This window comes from Culex quinquefasciatus, chromosome 3 (assembly GCF_015732765.1).
Source record: "Culex quinquefasciatus strain JHB chromosome 3, VPISU_Cqui_1.0_pri_paternal, whole genome shotgun sequence".
Taxonomy (NCBI): domain Eukaryota; kingdom Metazoa; phylum Arthropoda; class Insecta; order Diptera; family Culicidae; genus Culex; species Culex quinquefasciatus.
In genome coordinates, this window is record NC_051863.1 from 189,772,258 (window position 1) to 189,798,339 (window position 26,082).

Sequence of the window (26,082 nt, forward strand, 5' to 3'; positions counted from 1 at the left end):
GAAATTTTGTATGATTTTTTTATTCATTTTTGTGAAAGATTTTTTTGAAATACTAAAATTTTCTCAAAATACCGTATTTTTTCTAAAATACTCAAATTTTCATGATTTGATACATGGGTATCAAACGAAGCAAAACTTTGTATGATTTTTCATTTTTTGGGAGATTTTTGGTAAAAAACAAAAAATTTCACAAAATACCTTAATTTTCGAAAATACTTAAAATTTTCAAATTGCAATATTGGCATCAAACAATATAAATATTTTGAAGAATGATCCAGAACGATCTAAAACATGACTGCAGGCTGCCAAAAATGAAAAATCTGGCAATTTTGAATAACAAAAACAAAATCCTCAGTAATTACTTTTAGCTAAATGAAAAATAAAACCTAGAAGAAATTTTACTGCAAAAACTACAAAAATAGTGAAATGCGTTCTCAATTTTAAATCTTCTGATACTCATTTTGCAAAATACGGTATTTTGTGATAATTATAGAATTTTACAAGGATGATAAGAAGAAGTGAAATCGGGCAGTGTTTGTTTCTACGAAGCGCGATTATTTTCTTCAAATTTGAGTTGTTTTTTGAGATAAGAATACCCTTAAAGTGGATTAAAGTTTTAATTACGTTGTGTTTTTACCCGGTGCGATGCGGATTTTGAGATATTTGATCTCTTTTTCGAGTTTTATGTGCGAAAAGATTCGCAAATCCCGTATTCGTTTTTGCTCAGGCATTTTGTTTTCCGTGCGCATTGCTAAAAAGATTAGTTTTGCATCGTTTGTGCTCGTGACGGTTGCAACTTGCATGCAAGTAGCGAATCTTCAGTCACCATTTCCCGCAGGGAGCGTCTGATGCCCAACGGTTTGACACTGACAGAATCTGAAGCGCTTAAGTGGTGTTGGTGGTGATGAATCAGCTGTTGACAGTTGAGAAATTGCAGAATGAGCCTGTGTGGACATTTCAATTAGATTAAAAGTTCCGTTATCTAAAACGGCTCATATTCGAGAGTATCAGAAGTGAAATTAAATTTTGTGATTAATTCACCTTTGGAGTGCTACTGCTAATATAAGTGTGAATGTGAAGTGAATCGAAGAAAGTTGGAACAGGAAGATTAAAAAAAAAAATGCAGTTTTGGTGTGCATAATTTTTCTATTGTGAAAGCTTTCAAAACGTGTGCATTGTCGCCACTGTTGAAGGTCAACTGTGTTTAATGCAGTTGCATATGACAGGATTGAGTTACACGACAGCGAGTGAGACAGCACGAAAAGTCGTTTTACCTGTCACTATGATCATCAGGACTTCAGCTGAAATTTGGTGAGATCTTTCCAAAACAAACGAATAACAAAATCTGCCTACTAAATACGCGCTGATTTCTCGTCCACGGATAAGAAATCGGAAGTTCTAAATAACGTTTGAATCCGATTGATACAAACGTTCTTTAGGGCGGGGCTTGTCGATTCAAGCTGAAGTACCTCGCGCACGGCTAGCCTGCGTAGAAATGGGTCACCGAAGCTCGGCAGAGCTAACACCCTCCAAATGCCTATGCGAGTTATTTGCATGTATAGAATATTAATCTAAAATACATGGAAGCAACTCAATTTGTAAGAAAGGACCGCGTGGTCCCGTTTGGTTGGTTGCACACACACACACACACAATTATAGAATTTTACAAAAAAAAACTTTCATAAAAGTGAATAAAAAGTTGTTTGTTTGCCATATAAGACATATTTTGAAAATTTGAGTATTTCGAAAAAAATACGGTATGTTGAGATCATTTGAGTATTTTTCAAAAATCTTAGGCTTTGTTAGGCTGGTACAAATATGGTTTGATCAGTCATATTTTTAATAAAAAGGTCACTCATTTTTTTATGAAATCATTAATAACATTACAAATGTTTTCGCAAAAGTTCACCATGCTATTTCTTATCTCTTTGTGGCCTTTCTACATTATTTGCCATTAAGATAAGGCTTGTTTGTTAGAATAGAATTACCATTTTTTTAAACTTTAATTGGGAAAGTGAAATAATCAACCTTAAATAAAGTTATGATTTGAGTGGAATTTGCTATCAATTTCAATTGAAACATAATTACTTCTACTCGATTTCCATTTTTCTTTGATGTAACCAGATTTTTTATAAACAAAATTGGTATTTCTATGCCATTTGCAACTTTTTATTTATGCAAAAGACCCTTCAGATTACGATTTTGAAACAAATAAAATCAGTTTTTGAAGCTTAATTTTAAAATTGTTACGTAAATAGCAATTTATGCAACAAGTTGCAAAAATAACATTTTTTTTTTGTTCAACTTTTCAGCCTTTGTAACGAAAAGAATTAGCTATTGATGCTGCTATTTTTTTAGGAAGAAAAGAAGACCGTTTCGTCATTCGAGAATGGCAGCAAAAGTAAGAAGTTCCAGAACGGGTGGGTACGCAGTAAAAAATCCGATGGTAAAATCGCATGCAAAAACATGCACATCACCTTTGGGAGAAAAAGCATGTAATATTGTATGAGAAAACGTGTACTTAAAAACCAGATGGCAGCACGATGTAACGCCACGTCCCTATTAACTGTAATACGGTGTATGGGGAACGTACAACTACACTGGCGTTGATCCAAACATTTTCGTGGCGGCAAAATAGATGAGAGGTTTGGGGCGCGGACTTGGTAATCTGGAGATGACTCTCACTGGTTTGTTGTTATTTTGAGGTATGCGAAATCTTTTTTTTTATTGCGTACATGCTTTTTGTGTACACGTTTTCTCATGCAATATTACATGCTTTTGCTCACAAAGGTGATGTGCATGCTTTTACATGCGATTTTACACGGGATTTTTTCTACTGTGTAATCTTTTTATGTTAACAGAAATATGCTTAATGTAATAATTAGTTTTCTATCTTTGTTTTCTGGACTGATATGTGTCTATAATGGAGGGATGCATTTGAATATGATTTATTGTCAGTTTATACTTGACAGCTTGCCACAAATTGAGACCCCTTGAATCTTCCCAAGACTCCCGATTTCTCCTCAATCTTCCCCTAGACATCAACTCTCCTTCTGCTTTCCAACCGGAACCCACAACCATCCAACCTGCCAGTCAACCGAAAGGTTAATGCACTCCTAAAAAATTGAAATGTTCCCCGAAAATGCAGAGCCACGTTCGTCGGTCGTCCTGGCCCAGACCCCAGAACCAACAACCGTCTTCGTTGGGGAGGGGTTCCCTTCCATATAGCGCTGCAGCGATAAAAAGCTCCTTCGCTTTTCGGTTTGGCCCTGGACCAGGAGCTTCTGTAACAACTTTACTTCGTCGACGTCTTCGTCGTCCTTATTACGCTTCGGCGGGGAAAAACTTTTGCACCAACTTGTTTAGCTGCCTCGTCAGGGAAGGAAAGTGAAATTGGGTTTTCTCCGCTGCAAAAGGGGATTTTCACTTTCTCTGTCTCTCTCAACCTAGTCGCTGCCACTAGCGTAGCTCTATGCTAGTAGGTAGGTGGTCGTTTCTGTGTGGTAGCTTAAATAAAACAAATAAACACAAATTGTAGGATCATGGAACTGCACCGCAGCGGGAGATTCGACCCCCATCCCCGTTCCGACGAAGAAATGCTGATTTGAATACCGAAAAAGGGAAGAAATATCTTCGCCCTGGATATTTTGGTCGGTCTTGGCATGTTTTTACAATAAATTTTGCCAACGCTATTACAAGCCATTTTACTACGTCTGCATTTTTAATGCTCAATGCTGGAGCTGCCCCCTTTTTGTAACCCACGACGACACTGGAAGATCTGCGAAATATGCAGCTCTGTGAAACGCCCCGATAAGAATAAATGAATTGCACACGGATGATTTGCGATGAATTGCAGACTGCGATGCAGGATGAATACTCATGAGAGATTTCGGGAAATTCGAATTTTATCAATTAAAGTAAATCAGTGTCAAATGTTTAAACTCGTCTTCCCATATTTATCTTTTTTTTTTGTAGTTTGCAAACCATGAACTAAAAACTAAAAACTAAAATTAAAAACTAAAAACTAAAAACTAAAAACTAAAAACTAAAAACTAAAAACTAAAAACTAAAAACTAAAAACTAAAAACTAAAAACTAAAAACTAAAAACTAAAAACTAAAAACTAAAAACTAAAAACTAAAAACTAAAAACTAAAAACTAAAAACTAAAAACTAAAAACTAAAAACTAAAAACTAAAAACTAAAAACTAAAAACTAAAAACTAAAAACTAAAACTAAAAACTAAAAACTAAAAACTAAAAACTAAAACTAAAAACTAAAAACTAAAAACTAAAAACTAAAAACTAAAACTAAAAACTAAAAACTAAAAACTAAAAACTAAAAACTAAAAACTAAAAACTAAAAACTAAAAACTAAAAACTAAAAACTAAAAACTAAAAACTAAAAACTAAAAACTAAAAACTAAAAACTAAAAACTAAAAACTAAAAATAAAAACTAAAAACTAAAAACTAAAAACTAAAAACTAAAAACTAAAAACTAAAAACTAAAAACTAAAAACTTAAAACTTAAAACTTAAAACTTAAAACTTAAAACTTAAAACTTAAAACTTAAAACTTAAAACTTAAAACTTAAAACTTAAAACTTAAAACTTAAAACTTAAAACTTAAAACTTAAAACTTAAAACTTAAAACTTAAAACTTAAAACTTAAAACTTAAAACTTAAAACTTAAAACTTAAAACTTAAAACTTAAAACTTAAAACTTAAAACTTAAAACTTAAAACTTAAAACTTAAAACTTAAAACTTAAAACTTAAAACTTAAAACTTAAAACTTAAAACTTAAAACTTAAAACTTAAAACTTAAAACTTAAAACTTAAAACTTAAAACTTAAAACTTAAAACTTAAAACTTAAAACTTAAAACTTAAAACTTAAAACTTAAAACTTAAAACTTAAAACTTAAAACTTAAAACTTAAAACTTAAAACTTAAAACTTAAAACTTAAAACTTAAAACTTAAAACTTAAAACTTAAAACTTAAAACTTAAAACTTAAAACTTAAAATTTAAAACTTAAAATTTAAAACTTAAAACTTAAAACTTAAAACTTAAAACTTAAAACTTAAAACTTAAAACTTAAAACTTAAAACTTAAAACTTAAAACTTAAAACTTAAAACTTAAAACTTAAAACTTAAAACTTAAAACTTAAAACTTAAAACTTAAAACTTAAAACTTAAAACTTAAAACTTAAAACTTAAAACTTAAAACTTAAAACTTAAAACTTAAAACTTAAAACTTAAAACTTAAAACTTAAAACTTAAAACTTAAAACTTAAAACTTAAAACTTAAAACTTAAAACTTAAAACTTAAAACTTAAAACTTAAAACTTAAAACTTAAAACTTAAAACTTAAAACTTAAAACTTAAAACTTAAAACTTAAAACTTAAAACTTAAAACTTAAAATTAATTATGTTTGTTTAATTGCAAATTGTTTTTTCTTTCATAAACCGATATCTGATTAAATATATTTTCATAAATCTAAAAGGAATATTTTTATTATGCTGCAATTCTAATGTAGGCCTTTTATCAACTTTGTTTTTTTTTAATAGTTGCATTTGAAAATTAAACAATGCAAAAGTAATAAAAACAGGTTGATAGTAGGTTTTCCTATGAATAATTCCATTGCTTAAAAAACTTCCCAGAACCCAATCATCCAAATGAACTCCAATTTCTCCCACCGACCAAATCCCATCAGCACAAATCAAACAGTTGATCGACCAACTCCCCCTCCTCCCCCATCAGCACCTACACTGTGTTCGCTTAATCAAATTAGATTTAGTCACCAGCCAGCTCCGACTTTCCAACTCAGTTCAAACAAGTGTAATCGCTTCCATTACTAAATCAGAGAAGAGAACCCTTCCTTGGCCGGCGAAAGTTTTTCCCGGAAAATTGGCCCCAACTCAAACAATCCATCGCTGGTGGTCTTTGTTTGAACTTTTTTTTCCGATTGCCGATCTTTGGCTTCGGAAGTGGAAATGGACGGTTTTTTTTTTGGGAAACTTGAAAATTTTCGACCAGTCTGGGAGATAACAAAAAAAATTGAGGAGGAGAAGGAAACTGTTGAGACTGATGTCGAGCAGCACGAGAGTTCAAAAGGTCGGAAAAAAGTGGAAAGGATTAATTAAATTACATTATCTTGGAATGGAAGGGGGGGGGGGGTGACTTTGATGGAGCTTTTTTCACGGGAAAGGAGATTTTACCTTGTAAGTAATTAATTTCCGAGCTTGTGTAACATTAATTTCCGGGACGAGCAATTTCGAAAGTAATTTAAGCGGTGAAGACTTTTGTTTGAGGTTTCACCGAAATTAGTTTCTCGCTTAAATCGTGCCAAGAGCAGGAAATTCGAGCTGGTTAATCTTTGAAAGAGGTAGACTATCAATTACCTACAGCATCCGAGTGACGACGATGGTTGGAATTTTCCTTGAAAGTAAAAGTCTCGATCTAACAACACTTCACAGCTCAGGAATGAAAACAACTCAGACGCGATGAATCCTTTCATGTTGAGCCAGACGGTTGGCAGACTGAAGCTTTTCCCGTCATCGTCCTCTTGCCACCTACACACGTGGTGGATCATTTTTTGTTGAAATCACCACCTTTATGCTAGCTACCTCGAATAAGTAGAGATGAACAGGACGCATCCGAGCAACAAAAAGATGCTTTTAATCATATCTCCCCAACAAAAAGAACTACCTCAAAAATCCACTTGTGCAAAGATTTTACCCTGAAAGAGCTTTTAAGAACACGTCAAGAAACTTGGCATGCCATGGAATGGTATCTAGTATCCAACCGTAAAACACTCTCTCTCTCTCTCTCTCTCTAGCGGTGACATTGACGGTTGCCGTGGTAGTGAAGAAGTTATCTTTTAGAACACAAAAATGGCTCAAGGACTGCGCTTTTATTCGAGTGAAATTAAAATTTGTGTGATTTTTTCAATAAATTAACTGTTGAATAGAAAGCAATGCTACAACCTACAACGATGATTTTTTTTTTAATTTGAATTTTTATATTTTTTAATCAGGCTGAAACTTTTTTGGTGCCTTTGATATGCCCAAAGAAGCCATTTTGCATCATTAGTTTGTCCATATAATTTTCCATACAAATTTGGCAGCAAAAATGATAGATGAAAATTCAAAAATCTGTATCTTTTGAAAGATTTTTTTGATTGATTTGGCGTCTTCGGCAAAGTTTTAGATATGGATAAGAAGACTGAAAAAAATAAACAAATTTTTTAAGGTGATTTTTAATTTTACTTTTTGTCACTAAAATTTGATTTGCCAAAAAAAACACTATTTTATGTATGTTTTAGGGGACATCAAATGCCAACTTGTCAGAAATTTCCAGAACGGGCAAAAAACATTTGTCCGAGTATGTTTTTTTTAATTTGAATACTGATTTTTTTCAAAAAATCGAAATACTGGTCCAAAACATTTTTCAACCTCATTTTGCGTTGTGAAATTGATTTTGCAATAGAAAAAAACTTCAGTGTAATTTTGATAAAGTGCACCGTTTTCAAGTAATAGCCATTTTTGGGTAACTTTTTTGAAAATAGTCGCAATTATTCATTTTTTTTAAATAAAAGCCTATGTTTGCCCACCTTTCAAAAACATATTTTTGAAAAGCTGAGAAAATTTTCTATATTTTGCTTTTTTTGCACTTTGTTGATATGGCCCTTAGTTGCTGAGATATTGCCATGCAAAGGTGAAAATTGATGTTTTCTAAGTCTCACCCAAAAAACTCACCATTTTCCAATGTCGATATACATATCAGCAACTAATGTAAAAAAACATCAGTATTGATTCAAAAATTTAAACTCGGTCAAAAAAATTTTGCCCGTTCTGGAAATTTTGGAAAAGTTGGTTTTTGATGTCCCTTAAAATATATCGGAAAGTATAAAAAATAAAATAGTGTTTTTTTTTGCAAATCAATTTTAAGTGACAAAAACTGATATCAAAAATCATCAACTTTTTAAACGTGTACCTATCATATTTTTTTCAGTGCAGTCCTTATCCATACCAACAAATGTGTGTGTGTGTGTGTGTGTGGTCCAATCCAATACCCGCTAACCGGTAGCGAAATTATGGGAAAGTATAATTTGTATCAGACTGTGTACATGCCAAATGCTGATACAGCTTATCTCAGTCCCGGGTATTAGGTGGTGATAGCCCTCGCGCTGCTTCCAACGACCCATTTCAGAATGACAGAGCTCCTTGCGGTCCAATTCCGAGGTCGCTGGGCATTGTTCGGCCCCGCCTAAACATAGAAGCAAGCATCTGAAGGAAACTCGATCTATATTTAGACTTCCAATCCCCTCAGGCAAATCAGGGATCAGCGCGTATTTAATAATATGAGAAGAAGAGATAACATGTTTCAACACTACGGATCAATTCACTGCTAGAGTGTAAACCTTCTGATAGCCGACTGCTTAGCGTCCCAGACCACCAATCCAAAGGTGTGAGTTCGAATCCCACCTGATTCATTTTCGTTTTTATTCATATTCAAATTCCTTATTCCAAATTTCAAACTATTGGCGCTACGCCCCCCGGGGCCATGGCCTTCCTCTAACGTGGGATTTCTGCTCCAGCGCCTCTGACGAGACAGGAGAAACCGGGACCGACGTTTTACTTCACCATCCGATAGAAGCTCAGTGGATAAGGCGGGAATCGAACCCGCGTCTCATAGCATCATCGGGATCGGCAGCCGAAGTCGCTACCCCTGCGCCACGAGACCCACTAAACACTAAATCGATTAAAAATTTCCTTCAAAATATACTAATTTTTAAATTTTCATACATCATTTTTGCTGCCAAAATTGTAAGGAAAATTACATGACAAACTAATGATGCAAAATGGCTTCCTTGGGCATACCGAATGCACCAAAAAAGTATCAGCCAGATAAAAAAATACAAAAAAAAATCGAATGACCGAAATCTCGGAGAATTGCTCTATTGTTTAGAAAAAAAAAACATTTTAAAATAATCGCTGAAAATGTACATTTTTTTTTGGTTTAAAAAAGAGAGACACTTAAAAAAAATGTATGCATCAAAATTAAAAAAAAAAAAAACTTAAAAGGGTAATTCTCTACCAACTCACACGAAATCGGAAAAAGTTGCCCCGACCCCTTTTCGATTTGCGTGAAACTTTGTCTTAAGGGGTAACTTTTGTCCCTGATCACGATTCCGAGGTCCGTTTTTTGATATCTCGTGACGGTGATGAGATAGAAATTTGGTATCAAAGAGACTTTTATGTAAAATTAGACGCCCAATTTGATGGCGTACTCAGAATTCCGAAAAAACGTATTTTTCATCGAAAAAAACACAAAAAAAGTTTTAAAAATTCTCCCATTTTCCTTTACTCGACTGTAAAATTTTTTGGAACATGTCATTTTATGGGAAATTTAATGTACTTTTCGAATCTACATTGACCCAGAAGGGTATTTTTTTCATTTAGAACAAAAATTTTCATCTTAAAATTTCGTGTTTTTTCTAACTTTGCAGGGTTATTTTTTAGAGTGTAACAATGAAAAACACCTCTTTTTTCGAAGGGGTCGTACCGCCCCTCCGTCACGAGATATCAAAAAACGGACCTCGGATTCGTGATCAGGGACAAAAATTACCCCTTAGGGCAAAGTTTTTACACAAATCGGAGAGGGGTCGGGGCAACTGCTGTGTGAGTTGGCGGAGAATTCGACGGCAACATTTCAAAAGGCATCATGTACATTTTGACATTTTCTGGGTTATTGCATATTCTGAAAGTACTCCTAATAAGCCACCTCTCCACTAAAAATGAGCAAAAGTTTCTTCAGTAAAGTTTGTTTAATAATGGTTTTAAATAAAGCAACATAAACAAAATCTCTGGCATCAGCAGTGCCTGTTTATATAGCCCTTTCAAACTGTCAAATAAATGACTACATGAACCTCGCGACGAAAAAAGCATCATGAAAAAGACGCCATGTACATTTTCCGACCAAAAGCGAATTATAACAAAACTTCCCCTTCACTTGCAAAAGGCGCCATGTACATTCGGCAAAGAAAAACGAATCATAACAAAGGGTGATATAGACAATTGTGGTTTCAAAAGAAGTTATGTTTGTTTTTCTTAAATTTAATGACGGAAATAATGTTTTATTGAATATGGATGACCAAGTATCAATAAAAGCAACGTTTTTCATCGTTTGTTATCATTATAACGTCTTCTTTTGCTTTTATATTAAAATGGGAATTTAAAAATGATGCTCAACATTCAAATGCGTTTTTCTCAAAACACACAGTTTGTACATGATGCTTTTTGAAATGTTGGCGTCGAATTACCCAAAAACGAATGCAAATCTTTCAGTGAATCAAATATGATTAGACATTAATAATGATAGACTAGGTCAATCTTTTCACAAGTAATTTCACGTTTTTTAAGCATTGCATTTATTTAATAAACCGTCATCAAGGGTGACACCCCTGATGACGATAGTTGTTTTTTTAAATGAAATTAACGGAATTTCTTTGTCATTAAAAATGTCTCCCAATAAATTTAATTCCTTATAAACATAATAAGAATCATCAGAAAGCTATTATTTTGTTTCAGTTTAATGAATTTGTATTAAGGTTTCTTTAAAAGTATTAAATTTAAGAAAACAATTATTCGATTTAGTAATTAATCAATAAGTAAGAAACAAAATGATATAAAACAACTGATTTATAATTCTTACACTTAATCTGGAATTTTGTGATTTAAGCTACTTTCAGTTGTCAGGAATTTTCGTCGAGATTACTAAGATTCAGGGTGATTTTTAATAATTTGAAATGTAAAAATAAATCTATGAATATTACAAAATAATAGAAAAAAAACTATTAAATCCAACAGAAATTCATAAATATCGTATTTTTACTACCCATTGAATTTCGCAAATGATCACCATTTTGTGTCCAGCGTTGTTGTTTCCTAAAAATTTGATATTGATTCGTTTAAAAAACATTTATTTCAAAATACTTTATAAGAGAATCATTTTTCAACACTAGGTCTCAAATAGACAATGTTTATTTATATTTCATTTTAAATGATCATTCATTATTTCCAAACACCCTTATCCTGTTCCTCCAAAAAAGTCAAACGGATCTGCCACTGCAGCTACTCCCTGTCACGTGACGCCACACATCAAGTCAATCAGCAGGGCTGAGGCAGCTTGTGAACGTCACGCCAACAACTGCCACAACCGGGTACGGGTTGCTCAGGGGAAAATTTAATTAAATTCAATTTCGTGTGAATTTCACCCAGCTCCCCCGTTTTCCCTTTTCCCTCATAATGGTTGAGGAGAGACAACAAAAAAAAAGAAAAAAAATCGTGAAAAGTCGTCCTGGTCGGTGTTTGCTCGATTGTCTGCTTCAATTTCCCGCAAAAAAAAACGAATCCTGGATTTTCACCTTCGACGCTCAGCGCATCCAGGTCCCCGGTATGACAAAGTTTAATTTAATGACATATGAAATTTTATCTCGCTTTCCAGCCAAAGACAAAGACGCTGCCGTTTTGAGCTGGAAGGCATTGCACTTTTCCGTTTTTCTCCCGGATTTTCCCCCATGTTTCTGTTCTGGGGGGAGGAAAGTCGTCCTCAGTTTTGTGGTTCCAGTCAACCCACAAATTACAACTTTTCCTCTCTGCTTCTTTCCCATCTGCCGGGCAGGACCATTGCCTGGGAGGAAAATGCCACCAGAAAAAGCGCAGCGCACACTCAAAGTGATATTTGTTTCCATTAAAAATTTAAGCGTTTTAATAAATTTTCCCTTTCGAGCTGGCGGGCATGCATTCTAGTCTGGCACACCTGGGAGCAATCGGTCTCCGCGGGCAAAGTCGTCCTCATCGTCAAATTGGCAGATGCAAATTGATTGCTCGAACCCTTGCGATGATGAAAATTAAATTAGTGGTAATAAAGTCTGAACCACCACCAGCACCACGGACGCAGGCCACCGAGTTGGGGAGAATGAATTCGATTATCTGTTGAGTCTTTGGACGCGGGGGGGGGGGGGAGCGTGTAAACATTGAACAAGTCTGGAACGGCAGAGCACACAAGCGAAAATAGTCATGATGATGAAGTGGAAGCTGAACCAAGCAAGTGGCAAAAACGGGTCACGTGAGCACGGAAATCAAACAGCTGTGGTGTCCGAGCGGTTAAGGAGATGGACTTGAAATCCATTGGGTTCTACCCGCACAGGTTCGAATCCTGTCTACAGCGAAGTTTTTTTTTGTGTGGATTTTGTTGAATAGTAGTGAGCCACAATGTTTTTTTTTTAAGTTTTAAAGAGGCATTGAAATATAAGTAGGGGTAAGATATGCATTTCCATCGAGCACCCAATGTTGGCATGCCAGCAATTTGACGTTCAATAACAGATTCTGAGAAGCGTTTCCAATTGAAATCTGGTAACAACTTACAAAATAAGTTGTTTAAAAAGTGAAAAAAGCAAGCAAGTTATTTTGTTTCAAACCGTGCTCTGCAGCGTCAGTGCCCTTAAGGGATTACATACATGTAAATTGGCAAAAATGTCAGAGGTTGGTACGAGCCGGGCATTAATACATTTTCAACTATTAACAAAACAAATTGAATACATTTGGTTGCATCAATGCCATTATTTGAAGTCAGCAGTTTAAAAAAAACGGGTACTGTCAACTGGGGTGAATTGGGACACATGGGGCGAATTGAGACCGCAGTTTTAACCATTTTAGAGCATAATATTTTGATTTTTCTGGTTGGTTTCGGATAGAACAGACTCAGACCAACAAAATGTGTACATCCATTTCCAAATTTAAAACCTTTAAGTGCTCTAAACACTGCTGTCGCTATTCAGACTGTAGTCTCGATTCATCCCAGATGACGGAACTACAATATCTCAACACTGCTTTGATCGAATCGGCTCAAATTTTTGGTGAAGACTCGTTAACCCGGTCCCGTATGCATGACGAAAGCGGATTACCAAAAAAAAAGTTGATTTTAGAAAAGATATAAATATTTTTTATGTTTTTCGTATAAAAAACTTTCTGTTTTTGATTTTTGTCTTTTTCTCAAAACACTAGTTTTAAAAATTTAGCTTCGTGATGCACACGGGATATGTCTTGATGGTCCATCTAATCTGGAGATATCGTAGCATCCGTAAATCATCTCGGTTTTTTGAGAAAATAAAAACTCGCTTTGCGGCAAAATTTCAAACTTAAATCGTCAGTTACTTACTTGTATCAAGGACGAACGGACATGACACGGGGTTTCAAAAAAATGATGCACGTGGTCTTAAACGTAAACAAAGCCAGGTGATGGGCACTTTTTGAAATGGTCGTATTAATAAAAAGTACAATTTCTATCAATTTTTCGGCAACTTTAGTTTCCATGATAAATTACATAGAATGAGAATCATAAAGACAAACTTGATGCCAAAAAACTGTTTCTTGCACCATACTAATGCTAAACGATTTAATTAATTATTGCATAAGACATTTTGAGAAATCATACGTAATCGCGCGATGCTACTTCGACAACTTGAATGTAGATGGCGCAAGTGATGGTTTACTTCAGAAATTTGAAGAAATTATGTTCCTGGTGTCATCCCGGGCAGACGATAATAACAAAATTCATGCCATTTCAATAACAAATACTGTTAAAATAACATAAAGTGTTATGGAATCTTCTTGAAAAATTCATTTTTGCATAAGGGTTTAATAACAGTTTATGTTATCATAACAAAATTTGTTATTGGTCTGATATTGGTTGAAAGCCAAAACAAGTTTGGAATAACATTTTTTGTTATGGAAGAATACCTCAAAATGTTATTTAGATGATCGGATTAGTTGTTAAAATAACAAAAAATGAAATAAATTTGTTCAAAAAATAACAAGAAATGTGGTTGGTCTGTTACTACAATAACAATCCAATAACAAAAAGTCATAACGACGAATAACAAATCTTGTTATAAATAACACAAAATGTTATTGACCTAGTATTTTCAAATATAAAAAATGTTATTCCTAAGTTTTTCCGTCTGCTCGGGATGTCCGTTCGTCCGTGCTTGTATCATGAAATATCTAAATCAAACTTTCAGGAGAGATTGGAAATCATCTGATTTCAATTTTTAGTGGATTTAATAAGTTTTAAGCAATATTTAATTTCGTGATGCAACTCCTCAATAATATAAACTGTTTTGATTGAACGCATTTAGATTTCTCTCTCTTCACTGAACATTACAAAAAATAGAAAAAGTATTATAATTCAACCTGTTGATTTTAACTGAAGTTCAAAAGATTATAAAATATGTATAAAAAGAGCTATAATTGGATGCTTATTAGGGTAACAATGAAAAAAAAACAACAATATACAAGTAACTGAGCCATTTTGAGCGAAATCTGTTGAGGTTTGAGGGTCGCTTTTTTATCGTTGAAGTTGGTGAAAATAAAAATTTCATTAGAAAACGTCTTCTTCAAATCGCTAATAACTCGTTAGGGTTAACTCGGATCGTTTTGAAGACTTCGACAAAGAAGGTTGTATTCAAATTTTACTTAGGCCGATGCAAATATTTAAACAAGTTTTTGTCCCTCGGCCCTGGCCAAGGTCAAGGGAGGTGGGGAGGGGGGCAAAAAAATAAAAAAAATATAAAAATTTAAAAAACAAGCCATAATCTTCACATTTAAATGAAAAAAGTGTTTTAAAATGCATTTTACACTAGTTCAGTTGTTTTGCAATCATTAGTTTTCAAAAAATCTAAGATCTGACAAAAACAAAAATTGTATCGAAAAAAAAGATTTGGCATCGAAAATTTTCAAAAAATCTTAAGATTTTTTAATAAACCCAAACATGCTAAAAATGATTTTAAACGCAGGAGAATGTATTTAAATTTGATTTCAGCTGGTTGCACTTGAATTTTCATTGAAATTTCAAAGTTTATTGTAAAAATATTTTTTGCCCCCTGATTTTTCGGGCCAATTTTGAAGGGGGGGGGATGACAAAAACTTTTAAAAATATTTGTACCAGCCTTAAGAATCTCACTTAACGCCATCTTTTGGGGTTTATTTGAACTTTTTGCTTTTCAACATAACTTTTTGTGATTTTTTTTTTTTGAGATTTTCCAATATTTTCCTTTTTTCTTCTTCTCATCCTTCCGAAGAGCTTAAAAAAATCAAATAATCTGATTACCTAAAGATCCTAAAAACTTAAAGGCGTTTTATTATTTTACAAAAAAAAAATCGGTCAATAAGCCAATTTGAAAAATGAATGTCTTTTGTTTGAAATTCTGACTAAAAAAAATTTACAAGTTTTATCTATTCATTTACTTTTTATGACTATTTTTCAGAATCACTTTCAAAAAGCTAAACTGAATTAAATTTGAGTGTTTGAATAACATGTGTAGGGACAGCTGCCAACATTATATGGAGACTCGGCCATTGATTACGACCCATTGTTACAAAATTTCTTCTTTTCACTTTCCAAATAATACGCAATGAGTTTTGTTAGGAAGTTCAGAATTTCGCACATTATTCGAAAATTAAAAATTTAAAAAATGCTTGCAAAATGATATAAAAAACAATCAATGAACTATGTGAAAATCAACAATCAATCAATCAATTTTGGAACAATCAAAAATAAATACCCTTTCCTTCAATGTGCACATCGATGCACTGCCCAGCGGTGCCAGTTGAACCGGATGATTTGTGGCAAGACGACAAGAAACACTTAAAATTCAATTCATTCGTGGATTCGTACCATTTGTCAAACACGGCCACCGGGATCCCTTCTCCGACGACGACGACGACGAGACAGGAAGAGGGGGGGAGGACCATAAAACGTCTTCGTTTCCTTTCTTTTACTTTGCCCCAAACTTTCTATCTTTTTTTAAGGACGTTTTGGGGCGACACTTGACTCTTCCTTTCTTTTCTTTTTATTTTTGTGAGCGCTCCGAGTCCGGGAGAGCTCTCTTCAAAAGACGTTCTTGTTCACTGACCCATTCATAATTTCCGTCTGGAATGCTGTCTATCTTTTGGCTCTTGGTGTCTGCTGCTTATGTTCACGGGACGACGGAAAATTCGTCATTCCTGACGGCGATACGGTAGTCCTTAGAAGAAGAAGAAGAAGCAGCAAGTGAAAGCGATATCCTTATTAGAATGTTAAGGAGGAGACCGGTATTTTTCATCTCATTTTTATTAATGTAGCACTTTTCGTTTTCTCTTTTTTTTTTGCAGGTACGTGGAAGTAATCCGTCCATTATGACCGGTCACAATTCATCCCGACCATTGCGTCTTCATTGCGCTTGTAAAAAGGGTGAGTCACGTTCTGGTCCGGTTGTTTAAATAGAGGATACTCGGATACTTTTCTGCTGAAGAAGAGGTTGACAATAAATTAACAAGCAGCAAACTATGTTGCCACATAGAAATCGAACAGCTAACCTCGAAGCTCCTTTCGTGAACGCAAATATGAGTCAACACCAAAAAGTGTACAAAACATATGACGTAGTTTGTCTTTCAACGGCAATCCTTGAGCTGTTGGCAGTTCGTGAGTGGAATGCGGTAGTGTCTTGTTTCGGTTTTAATAGAACCTTTTTTTAACAACATTTGAATGAAGATTTAATTTATTTTAATTCTTGAGATAACATTTGTGACTGATGCAAAAATCTATAACCGAAACGGCCAAATGTTGTTGAGAGTTCTGATGTGTACCCACGCATTATTGTGCCCAACTTTATGCAATCTAATCATCGAGCAGTGATAAAGGATCAAAGATGTTAGCAAGATCGTTAGAGAGCTCATAGTTATGCCAAGTGCGATTCCCAGCTCTTTTTTATAGAACGTACTTTCAATTTCTGTTTTGTTGTTCGACATCTGCCGCTTAAAACATTCATCCATTACATCCGACAATGTCGTGAACTTTTCACATTTACAGTCCAAATTCGTTCGTCATTCACCCCGGCGTAACATGATCCAGGAGCCAATCGGAACCAGTCCAGACAAGTCTTCCAGCAACAAATTTTGACCTCCGTTCAAGTAACTTAACCTTAGTCTTTCCCTGATGAAAACCTTACACGCTGACCTGATTATCGATCTCCATCGATCCAAACACCGTAGACTGCCGTTTTCAAACTGCACACCATAGTCGAAGCACACGAACTCTCGCTCCTGCGACCTGCACCTCAACGACAGCTGCAAGCTCAAATCGTTGGACCTGTTGACGATGTTCCAGAGCACCAACTCCACGCAGTCCACTTCCGTGGGGTCCTGCAACCAGTTGAACAGATGACTGCGTTTGGGCCACACGGGTCCCGGTTGGTTCACCGGAACGTACCTAACCTCTCCGGTGACGTCACTGCTCGAGCAGTTCGGATGGGCTTGGGGGAAAGTGTCACAGTCACCAATTTGGCAGAATCCCTGCACGGTGAGTGGTAGGGACTGTACTACGATCCAAACTAGTAACATTGTGTGGGTGAACGTGCTTGGCTGAAGGGTGATACATTAGTGGTATTGACTTGATGTGAACTTGTGTTGAAACTTGACGCATGATAAGGGATTGAAATGATAACCAATTGTTGAACTTGTGATTTAAGCTTATTTATTTTTCGCAACAGTGACACATTATTCCTAGAATTCAACAAAGAACAGATGATTGCCTCAATAACAATATATTGATACCAATTCGGCGCCATCGTGCTATCTGGTCGCACGTCGATTTTGTGCCAAGTTGTGTTAAGAACGCCATTTTGTGCAGCTCACAATGTCTCACCATTTGACCTTCACAGATCCCAAAAAATCGATTTTAATCCTGAGATATTCAATAAAAACCGTCACCGTAATTTCAATCTTGTCGTGCTATCTTATCACTCCCTGAAAATTAATGTAAGTGCGACAACTGGCCAAAGGGATTTCAGGTCAGAACGCGTTTGACGCACGTACAAGTTAGATTACCGTAAACATTTATAATCATAACTCGGGACTTTTCGGCAATCAACTACAACCAAACTTTGGGACAATGCACAGAACGATCAGCTAAACAAAACGTGTTTGTTATTGTTTACATTGCGTACTCTAGTTTATGTTTAATCAAGGTCAAACATTGAAACGTGTTTTTCTCGGAACGTCGAAATGGCGGGTGCGACAAGCTAGCACGACGACGTCGAATTATGTTTGATGGATGTTTGTTTCTTATACATTGAACAAATTTTGACCTGAATCCGGTTCCTTATCCAAATGCTTATCCACCTTTTCCGAACCATTTGTCCGAATTTTTTGTCGTGATTTATGCATACTGATTTTTTTTTCTACTTTTTCAAAAATCGACTATTCATTGTATTTTTCGACTTGGATAAAACATGGTTAAAATAAGCCATTTTTCATCAAAAAGGCCTCCATACAAAATGTAAATATTCGAAAATCTGCATCTTTTGAAGTGATTTGGTCTCTTCGGCCAAGTTATAGGTTATGGGTAGGACTTTTCAGAAAAAATAAGTACCGTCATATGGGGTGACATTGGGTCTGGGATGAGATTGGGTCATACAAGTTCCAGCATGTTTATTTGGCCCAATGTCACCTTGATAATGGTAGGCACGAAAACAAATTCACGATTTCATTTGACTTTGAATCACTAAACTTGAATTCCCAAAATATGTAGGGGGCTTAATGTATGTTGTGTTTTGTTCTAATTTTCATTGAACTTTCAATATGATTTTTGGACAGTATAAAAAGCATTTTTTGATATTGCAAGTTTTGATTTATATAGTATATAGCCATAATCTTCCTTATTCTATAGATTGATGAGTTCACAAAAAATTAAAAAATGTATTTTTAATTGAATTTTATGCAAAAAGCGTGGTCGGGGTAAAATGCACCGTTGTGATGCTCATTTGTAAAAAAAAAAACAGCGGTGTCATCTAGTGGTGACTAGTGAAAACTACTTTCACTCGGTGCATTTTGCCCCATTGTTGTGGTGTATATTGCCCCGTATGATTGTTTCAAATAGATCAAGAATGTTTTTAGAAATTTGCTATTTAAAACAATTTTTAAGGGTTTTAAAGACTTTTTTCAAATTTACAAAATTCTTGCACAGAAATGCTATTATGGTTGGGAATCCTAGTTTGCCCTTAGGGGGGCATATTAGCCCCTCTCCCCCTTATATTTAACGTTAAGGATTGGATTGATTTTCTGAAAAATATGAGTTTAAGAAAAAATCTAAAATATACCCAAACTAATTTTATATGGTGAAATTTAAAGATTTCAGTTTTTTACAATTTGAATTATGATTTTATGAAAGCATATTTTTCTCAGTGTCTGCTTATAGCCCTCAATTTTCAATTCGAGAAAACTATTGGTTCGACTTTCATGTTGAAAAACTTTCGTGACACTTTAGCTCTATTCGTTAAAAATAATATCGAGATTTTAGAATCAGAAATTAACCTTTTGAAAGGGCTTAAAATATTTATAATTTTTATATTTTTTTGAAAACTGCATTTTATCAAAAAATTGCCAAATTAGTTATCAATTTAAAAATATTTTAGATTTTTTTTTTCAATATTTACGTTTTTTTCAAAAATATTCTTTTTTTTATTTTTTTTTTACTGTGGTATCCGATTTTACACCGTCTCTCTAGCACAAGTCACCTGAAGTTTGTGAAAAAACCTTAAATTTAAATTTTCAAAAGTTTAATAAAAGAATTCCGTGTTCCATTTATTTTTGAAATGTCTTAAATTATAACTTAAAACTTTGCAATCAAAAAATCCAAAATATACGTAAAATTGTATGGAGACTTGCAAGAAATTGTTTTTATGCAAAATGGATTCTTTTAAATCAGGAAATGCATGAACATTGTTTCATACAAATTAAAAAATACATCAAAACATTTTATTTTTTTATTTTTATTTGAACCTTTTAATTTATTTTTTTCATTTCAAATAACATGATTTTTATTTCAAAACATTATTTTTATATTGTTTTGAACAACTTTAAAAAGATATTCTTCATCCTAGGCTAATAAAGCAATAGCAGTGTAATTTATTTGGAGAACTCGAAATTCATTTTAAATTCACCTTTCAAAAAAGGAAAGTTTCAATAAGAAACAAAAAAATGTTTAAAATTAAAAAAATAGAAAAAAAACACAGTTTGAATAATGTTATTTTTAATTTATTTTTTGGCAAATACAAATAATTAAAAAAAATGTATAGGTTATTACAAGAAGTTTGTATATGCTCTCACAGAGCATATACAAACTACTTGTCATGGTATTTGTATGGGCGACCTAAAGTTTTTTTTTCTCCCAGAGAAATGTCTCACAAATTTTTAACCAAAGAAAATTACAAACACCAAAATTTTCTTTAAAAAAAATGGCATTCTTAGGAGGATGGCTAAATTAGTATTATGTTCTTATGAATCATTATAGTGGATATTTTGTTCTAAACTTAGACTGAAAAAACATTGTTTGCAATAAACTAGTTGTAAAAAACTACATAATTTTAATTAAAACATTTATTTCATATCACTTTTTGAAAAGTATCCTTTACAAGCTTTGAATACCTTTACTGCCATATTTTTCTATTTCTTTTAGTTTTTTCTTAGTTAAAATTCTTCTTAAGGTAAAATTTCGGGACTGATTTTTACTAAGCTAAAATTTGTCTTATTTGTGACATGCTGAAAAAACGGCCTAAATTATTTTTCCCGCCATTAATCCTCAGCTAATAATCTTTCGCAACGCTTGTTCCAAATTTGCTCGCCCAACAATCGCAACCAATTTCGAAAACTCTTACCAAAACCGTTAGTCGCCAGAAAATTTCAATACCTGGGGTTGCGTTGCCTTAGAAAACATGTTTCACTTGACAGCACAATGGCAGCGACCTTAGACTTCCACCTACCGGCGGTGCCGGTGTGACCCTTCCAAATTGACTTGTCCAACCTCCCGCAGCTGCTTAACACCAACAATGTATTTTTGAACTACGGTGTGTGTGGGGGACTAGAGAACAAGATCAGAGCATAGAGATAGCTGAACTTGCCGGGTCTTTGTAAGCCATCTTTTGAGGTCCTTGGCTCCTGTCCAAAAATGAACGAATCTCGAAAAACAATCTCTAAGCATATTTGTGGGCTGAACAACATTAGCCATTGGGAAATTTTCTTGGATTAATTGGTTAGACATAAATTTAACATTGAATTTATTATGTTTAAAATTTAAACCGGCTCCGTGGCTTAATGGTTACGGCTTCTGCCTCATAAGCAGAATGTTCAGGGATCAAATCCCGGTCGGTACCTTTGAAATTTGGACCGCAAGGAGCTCTGTCAATCTGAAACGGGTCGTTGGAAGCAGCGCGAGGGCTATCACCACCTAATATCCGGGACTGAGATAAGTTGTATCAGCATTCGGCATATACAAAGTCTGATACAAACTATACTTTCCCATAATATCGCTACCGGTTAGCGGGTATTCGATTGGACCACACACAAACACACACACACGAATTTATTATGTTCAAAATGTGTTGTTTTGAAACTAACTTTCTTCTAAATAGTCCATTAATTTTACATTTCAAACAACTTTATTGCCACCCAAAAAAAACGCAACCAAAGGAAGTCGGAATGTGGCTAAACCATTTTTGGGCAAACCTGACACACGATTTGTTTTTTTTTTTTTCGCTAGCCGTCATTACTATTATTATGATGTTGTTGTTGTCGCGCCTCCAAGGCCAGTCGCGCTGCACGTTTCGCGAAACTTCCAATACCCTCCCGCACCTTCCTTCAGGCTGGGTGTAAAGTTGGGTTTAACCAAAACAGACGAAATAAACGTTTTGCGCGCACAGTGTGTCAGTGAGTAAGGTGGCCATCGGAGGTTGGTTGAGGTCCGTTAGGTTCCGAGTTTAAGCGAAGTTGCGCGCAAAGTCTCCACTTTTTTTTCTGGTGCTGGAATTGACCCTTTGGAGTCAAAACTTGCAAAATTTATTGAAATGTTGATCCAAGTAATTTCTAAGAAGCATTTAAAAAGTGGCATGAGTACTAGATTTAGTTGTCTTCTTCAATTTGAATGGAACTTTGATTGCCAGAACTCTCTTTAACATTTATAACAGTCACTTTTGTACTTTGAATTTTGCGATTTGCAGTTCGAGCATATTTTGAGCAAATCTTCCATCCAACAAAAGAGCCCAAAATCGCTAATAATGCACACAAAATAGCACCAATTATCCAGCCGTGAAAAGTTTCATCTTTTTGTGCAGGTGTATTCGCCATATGAGACTTCGTCAATCCAAACCTTCCAGCAACTTTAGCATCTTCACACTGCTTTGCCCTGGCGAGCATTTCTGCCCACCTGGGGCACTTGCAGTTGTTCTGTTTTGGACGATCGTCTTCCTTCAGCAACAGCCACGCCCCTTTCGGTGCCATTTCGGAAAAGTCTTCCACCAGGAGCAACTTCCGGTGGGGGAACAAAGTCAGTCTCAGCAATTCGTTGCTTCGGACTCCACACTGGGTGTGACGTTGGCAGTTGAAACAGACCGGTGGTGGGCGCGAGTTTAGTTTAAACGACATTCCTGACATCAAATATTCACTGATTTGGCAATGCACATACAAACTGGCTCCGGGTCCAAATCTCAAATCTACAGCAACACAATCGGACTCCGCGGGATCATTGATGAAATTAAACAGGTGATCCCGATTGGCGATTTTCAGATCGCTTTGCTTAGCTATTACAGAGTATTGCAGCCTAAGCGCTACAGAAGTGTTACAGTGTGGATAGAAGTTAGCCGGGGCTTTGCAGTCGTTGATTTGGCAAACCTGATCGGGGGCGGTTGCCACCATGAGTGGAACCCAAAACACAGGAGCGATGTTGTAGCTGGACATTTCGCTACAGACTGAGTGAGTGCTTCTTCGTGACTAAACATCAATTCTAAAAAAAGGGTAATCAGTGTTGACGACATGTTTCGTGAAGTCCCCCGTGTAAACTGATCAATCATCAAAAAGAAATTACATAAATTGTATTTAATAAGCATTAAGGATGGAATTGTTCACTTCGTTTCAAAACAGTTGCAATTACTTTTTTCGTTGAAAGTGATTCAAAGATCAGAAATCACTCACTAATCACCGAACGAATCTGTGCCGAATGGAGCGCGCGCAACCATTCGCGAGCGAACATGACACGTTGGTGGCCAGCGGCTTGCTCAATCGCTTCACTCAGCGAAACAAATACTTTGTGAATTTCTTTGCCTACTCCGTCCGTCGACCCGAGTCACACACGAATATGCTCAGAGAGGAGAGAGCCTAAAAAAATACTAGCGCGGCGCTCACTTGACCTGCACTACAACAGTTTGCCGTCAATTAGAATTTGGCATGGTGGAAATAGCTGTCAAATGTGTCTTTGATGTGGTGTAAACAACACAATTTCAAAATATTATTGATATCATTGATTTCAGGCAATTTCTTAAATGATCAAAACAAAGCCGATCGCAAACTATTTTCCGTCAGCTTTGAGCGACCTAACGAAATCGGTCTCTCTGGACCATTCGCTGTGCTACTCGATTGGAGTGAGAGGGAGAGCAAAGAGAGAGAGTTCAGTAGCGATTGGTGTGGAAGTGACAAATGGTAGGAATTCAGTTTTTCGTCGCGCTAGATTTGTGCTCGCGAATGAGTGAGTCTTTTTGATGCAATCATCTTTGAATACAAATATATCAAAATAAATCCACAGACCTTAACTTAAACCCAAATTTTATTCAAATCTCTGATTTGCAGTAAAATCTTCTAAAAAAAGTGAAATCATGAAAAGGTGATGAAAATATGATTGAAGCAACTCTTTTGCTAAACCTTATTGAAATAAAAAAACAACAAAAAAAACTAAAAATGTTTCTCTTCCCTATGCTTTTTTTAAATTTGAATATACATTTTTTGGACTACCCTTTTTCGGATGCCAATGATTTCAAAATTATTTAAAATTAATGAAGAACCCTACTCAGCAAAAAAAATATAAATTTGGAGGGTGTAAAATTATAAGGGTTAAAATTACCTCTTTTACGATGTAATATTATCTCAATTTAGACTAAAAAAGTAGCATTACAACGAAAAAGTGGTAAATTAACAAATATTAAGCGGTAAAATTACACATTTTGTTTTTATATTCGCCAGATATAATATCACCATCACTTTTTACTGTGTATATGAAGCATATAACAGAAATTTTGAGAACCTTCTCTAAACATTTAATCTTCTGGAAACCGAGAATCATAATTGAATCCACAGAAAAGTTCTAAAATCTAAGAAAACTGACTTGTACAGTTGATCATAAGCCCTTAAAAATGCAAACCCTTAAATCGGACATAAATACTTAAGTTTCAAGGAAGAAGAAGAAGAAGTTACACAGTGAAAAAATCATGGAAATATTTCATCTGCACAGAAAAAAATTATGGAAATATTCATCAGGAAATGCTGAATTTCCAGCAATTTCTGATGAATTTTCATGAGGTTCACATTTTTACACATTTTTTGAGTGATTTTACTTTAAAAAGATGTTATATTCAACCGACCAATTCTTCATCATTCCAAAATTCAACTTTTTTTTGCTGGGTGGATTTAATGTCGAAAAAAATGTGTAATTTCACCACTGGTGTAATGTCACTTTTCCAGTCTAAATTGATGTAAAATTACACTATAAAGAGGTAATATTCAATCTTCCAAAATTTCACCTTCGAAATTTACACAATTTTTAACTGTCTTGTTGAATAATACTAATAATGTACAAGCATTTTGTGATTTTGTTTATTTATTAAGTTCACGAATGTGAGAACCACGAAGGAATTTATTCATGAGTATGGTGCATTTGCACCATAAACGTGAATATACTCCTTCGTGGTTCTCGCAATCGTGAATTTAATTCACGATTTCGAGAATTGTTTTTTTTTTTCAGTGTAACTTTTTCAGAAAGGATTATAAAACCTATTATTTGAAAAGAAGTCTTGATATTTGAAACAACTGAAATTGCTCCCAAAGCTCTTCAAGCTCAAAACATCCGTCCCCGACAGGGTCAAGCACGAGACCAGCATATCGTAAACATCAGCTCAGCTTTTGTTATTGTTGTTGTTCTGTTTTGTTTGCGCTGGTTTGATGCAATTCTTGTTTTTTTTATTATTATTATTTTCGTCCGAACCACTATTCGGCTGTGTTTGTTGTTAAATTTGGTGGATGAAATGATTGCCACGCTCCCCTGCCTGGCTGGCTCTGTCCGGGGGTTTGCTATTGCATCACACATACCGTTTTGGCAACTTTGTGTACGTGTGTGTGCGACGTTTTTGCACGACTTTTGGCCAAACCGACCTCTAACGACGACGACGACTAACGATGTTTAGATGAATGACGTCTTATGATCGCATTCATGCTGCTGCTATAGACGGTGTAGTAGGACCAGGCCTGTTGACTGCAAATAGTGGGTCAATGAAGGTGAAAGGATGAATCAGCACAACCACAAGTGCTGGAGGGGTTGCTGTAATTTAAGCTGGAAACTCGGTGGTTCATAAGCATTTATTCACATATAAAGTTTTTGTCTTGAAAACATGAAAGATCGTAAGAAATGGCTTATCAAAGATCAATGTTAAGCATTAACTAACTTTTCATCAAAGTAGTAGCAAAAATGTTATCAAACCTCCCGCTACCATATTTGTAAAAACCTAGCTGTTAATTTCCATTCAGTCATTCTAATCACAGTTCCTCAGCTTACTCATACCGCTGCCAACGCGGTAGATGTCCTTCGAGGAACGGCCCAAGCAACCTGTCCCACAGTGGCTTAATTCCATTGCCCAACCGACGACGGCCGCTGCATCGCCTCGAAATGCTGTCGAAATGTCATTTCTTTGGAAAAACACTGCGCCACTTATCGCGTGTCCTTCACGTGGTACGCACAAGCACTTCCAGCCGGCTGTCGTCTTTTGTTTGTCATCGATTCTCTGTGAAATCAGAAATTGCTGTTTTCTTTTTATATGATAACACATTCTTAAAATAAAAAAAAATGATTGTAAATTTCTATTTTATCGAAAAGATCAATAACTTTCATTCAAACTTACATTTATCTCACGTCAATCCGAGTATTGCATACTTATAATTCCAAGCGC

General features: G+C 35.0%; 1 protein-coding gene and 1 non-coding gene across 2 annotated transcripts in view; both read left to right on the forward strand.

Annotated features, from left to right (window-relative positions):
* The window catches only part of LOC6034088 (ecdysone-induced protein 74EF), a 340,530-nt gene that overhangs the window by 299,556 nt on the left and 14,892 nt on the right, over positions 1 to 26,082 (forward strand). The gene's annotated exons all lie outside the window — the stretch shown is intronic.
* Trnas-uga lies at positions 12,152 to 12,233 on the forward strand. The gene has a single exon. It is a non-coding gene; the product is annotated as a tRNA-Ser (tRNA).